Genomic DNA, 4,245 nt, shown 5'->3' on the forward strand with positions numbered 1-4,245 from the left:
TGCACGGCTAATCGTTTGGAGGCATCACCCTTGTTGATAGCTACATCCCATCCTCTCAGTGAAAATGGTCCAAATGCTCTGTCACAGTACGGCTAATCATCTGTCGGTTCTCAATCAGGTTGGAGTAGAATCCCTTGATTCTTTTGCGTTTGTCATCACGCCCAGCCTTCAGAAGTTTGAAGCTCATCACAGTCATTCAATACCAGAATCCTACTCGGAATACCACAGACAAGGTTAGACTTTCCGGATTCCCGGGATCCTACTCAGAATACCACAGACACGGTTAGACTTTCGGATCCCCATGAATGCCACCATCTATCTAGCTTATACCACGAAGATTCTGTTGGGGAATCTAAGAGATATGCGCCCGGCCTAAGGTAGAACGGAAGTGGTTGTCAGTCACGTGCGTTCATAGGTGAGAATAATGATGAGTGTCACGGATCATCACATTCATCAAGTTGAAGTGCAACGTATATCTTGGAATAAAAATAAAAGAGAATTGAATAGAAAGTAATGCTAATTGTATTGAAACTTGAGGTACAGCAGAGCTCCACACCCTTAATCTATGGTGTGTAGAAACTCCACCGTTGAAAATACATAAGTGAAAGGTTCAGGCATGGCCGAATGGCCAGCCCCCTTGATCTGAGAACTAATCGTCCCAAGATGTTCCTTAGATCTAAAAGTGATCAAAAGATGACTAATACAATAGTTAAAAGTCCTATATATACTAGACTAGCTACTAGGGTTTACATGAGTAAGTAATTGATGCATAAATCCACTTCCGGGGCCCACTTGGTGTATGCTTGGGCTGAGCTTGATCTATCCACGAGCTGAGGCTTTTCTTGGAGTTGAACGCCAAGTTATAACGTGTTTTGGGCGTTCAACTCCGGATCATGACGTGTTTCTGGCGTTTAACTCCAGACAGCAGCATGTACTTGGCGTTCAACGCCAAGTTACGTCGTCAATTTCCGAATAAAGTATAGACTATTATATATTGCTGGAAAGCTCTGGATGTCTACTTTCCAACGCCGTTGAGAGCGCGCCATTTGAAGTTCTGTAGCTCCAGAGAATCTATTTTGAGTGCAGGGAGGTCAGATTCCAACAGCATCAGCAGTCCTTTTGTCAGCCTTTTTCAGAGTTTTGCTCAAGTCCCTCAATTTCAGCCAGAAATTATCTGAAATTATAGAAAAACACACAAACTCATAGTAAAGTCCAAAAATGTGAATTTAACATAAAAACTATTGAAAACATCCCTAAAAGTAGCTTGAACTTACTAAAAACTACCTAAAAACAATGCCAAAAAGCGTATAAATTATCCGCTCATCAAGCACCAAGTCTTTGGAGCCATTACCGGGGATTGTTTGAGTTCTGAAAAGTAGAGATCACAATTTCGTGCACCAAGTTTTTGGCACCGTTGTCGGGGATTGTTGAGTTTGGACAACGGACGGTTCATCTTGTTGCTTAGCTTAGGTATTTTTCTTCAGAGTTCTTAAGACTGAATTCTAGTGTTTGAAGGTGATGTTCTTATTATCACCAAAACTGATTGATTCTCATCAATTTAGCTCTTGAATGTAATGTCCTGCTGAAACTTGGCTAGCCATGTCTAATTTCTTTAGACTAAAGCTTTAGACTAACATTGCATGATTCCTGGAATTCTCATTAAGAAATTTGATATCTTTATTTTCTGTTCCACTTAATTTTCGAAAAATCCAAAAAAATTACAAAATCATAAAAAAAACCAAAAATATTGTATGTTTCTTGTTTGAGTTTAGTGTCTCATTTTAAGTTTGGTGTCAATTGCATGTTTCTGTTCTTCTTGCATTCATTCATGTGTCTTAAGTGATCTTCAAGTTGTTCTTGATGATTTCCTTGCTCTGATCTTTAAATCCTCTTCACTTGAGTGTTTTGTTGTTTCTCATATGCATTCTCATTTTGTTAGTGTTAGTAGTGTACAAACTTCTAAGTTTGGTGTCTTGCATGCATTGTTTATTTGATTTTAGTTGCATTTTGATTATTCCTCATCATTAAAAATTCAAAAAAATATTTAATTTGTGTCTATTCAAGTCAATAATATAGAGAATTGAAGATTCAGAACATACAGCAGAGGAATTACACAGGAAAAGCTGGGCGTTTGAAATGCCCAGTGAGGAAGGAAAACTGGCGTTTAAACGCCAGCCAGGGTGCCTGGCTGGGCGTTTAACGCCCAAAAGGGGTGAGTTTTGGGCGTTAAACGCCAGAATGTATACCATTCTGGGCGTTTAACGCCAGGATGGCACAAGAGGGAAGATTTTGTTTTTAACTCAAATTTTTTTCAAGTTTTCAAAATTTTTCAAAATCAAATCTTTTTCAAATCATATCTTTTCAATCATATATTTTCAAAATCAATTTCTTTCTTTTTCAAAGATACTTACTAACAATTAATGATTTGATTCAACATTTCAAGTATGTTGCCTTTTCTATTGAGAAAGGTTTAATGTCTGAATCATATCTTTCTTGTTAGGCAAGTTATTAATTTTCAAAATCAAAATCTTTTTAAATTATTTTTCAAATCATATCTTCTCAATCATATCTTTTTAATCACATCTTTTCCAAAATAGTTTTCAATCATATCTTTTTGATTTCTAATTTCAAAATCTTTTTCAAAAATCACTTGATTTCTTTTCCACTCTTAGTTTTCGAAAATCAATTAGTATTTTTCAAAATGTTTTTAGAATCTTTTTAATTTATTTTCGAAAATTTCTTCCCTTCTTCTCACATCCTTCTATTTATGGACTAATACTCCTCCTCAATGCACAATTCGAACTCCATCTTTCTTGATAAGTTCGAATTCTTCTACCTCTTCCTTCTATTTTTCTTTTCCTCTGACACTTCAAGGAGTCTCTATACTGTGACATAGAGGATTCCATATTTTCTTGTTCTCTTCTCTTTCATATGAGCAGGAGCAAAGACAAAAGCATTCTTGTTGAGGCTGACCCTGAACCTGAAAGGACCTTGAAGCGAAAGCTAAGGGAAGCTAAAGCATAACTCTCTATAGAGTATCTAACAGAAATCTTCAAAGAAGAAGACATGGCAGCCGAAAACAACAACAATGCCAACAATGCAAGGAAGGTGCTGGGTGACTTTATTGCACCTACTCCCGACTTCTATGGGAGAAGCATCTCTATCCCTGCCATTGGAGCAAACAACTTTGAGCTTAAGCCTCAATTAGTTTTTAGCTGAATTCTTGCAAATCTGTGATACTGTCAAGACTAATGGGGTTGACCCTGAGGTCTACAGACTTATGCTATTCCCTTTTGCTGTAAGAGACAGAGCTAAGATATGGTTGGATTCACAACCTAAAGAAAGCCTGAACTCTTGGGAAAAGCTAGTCAATGCCTTTTTGGCAAAGTTCTTTCCACCTCAAAAATTGAGTAAGCTTAGAGTGGAAGTCCAAACCTTCAGACAGAAAGAAGGTGAATCCCTCTATGAAGCTTGGGAAAGATACAAACAATTGATCAGAAAGTGTCCATCTGAATGCTTGCTGAATGGAGCATCATAGGTATCTTCTATGATGGTCTGTCTGAACTGTCTAAGATGTCATTGGACAGCTCTGCTGGAGGATCTCTTCATCTGAAGAAGACGCCTACAGAAGCTCAAGAACTCATTGAAATGGTTGCAAATAACCAATTCATGCACACTTCTGAAAGGAATCCTGTGAACAATGGGACGAATCAGAAGAAAGGAGTTCTTGAGATTGATACTCTGAATGCCATATTGGCTCAGAACAAAATATTGACTCAGCAAGTCAATATGATTTCTCAAAGTCTGTCTAGAATGCAAGCTGCACCAGGCAGTACTAAAGATGCTTTATCTGAAGAAGAAGCTTATGATCCTGAGAACCCTTCAATGGAAGAGGTGAATTACATGGGAGAACCCTATGGAAACACCTATAATCCTTCATAGAGAAATCATCCAAATCTCTCATGGAAGGATCAACAGAGACCTCAACAAAGTTTCAACAACAATAATGGTGGAAGAAACAGGTTTAGCAATGGCAAGCCTTTTCCATCATCTTCTCAGTAACAGACAGAGAATTCTAAGCAGAGCCACTCTGACTTAGCAACCATGGTCTCTGATCTAATCAAAACCACTCAAAGTTTCATGACTGAAACAAGGTCCTCCATTAGAAACTTGGAGGCACAAGTGGGACAGCTGAGCAAGAAAGTTACTGAACTCCCTCCTAGTACTCTTCCAAGCAATACAGAA

General features: G+C 38.0%; 1 non-coding gene across 1 annotated transcript; it reads right to left on the reverse strand.

The window, feature by feature from the left end:
- Positions 1–3,412: 3,412 nt before the first annotated feature.
- Positions 3,413–3,519, reverse strand: LOC130972120 (small nucleolar RNA R71). Its single transcript, XR_009083317.1, has one exon. It is a non-coding gene; the product is annotated as a small nucleolar RNA R71 (small nucleolar RNA).
- Positions 3,520–4,245: the final 726 nt, after the last annotated feature.

The sequence above is a fragment of the Arachis stenosperma genome, chromosome 3 (assembly GCF_014773155.1).
Source record: "Arachis stenosperma cultivar V10309 chromosome 3, arast.V10309.gnm1.PFL2, whole genome shotgun sequence".
Lineage (NCBI taxonomy): Eukaryota > Viridiplantae > Streptophyta > Magnoliopsida > Fabales > Fabaceae > Arachis > Arachis stenosperma.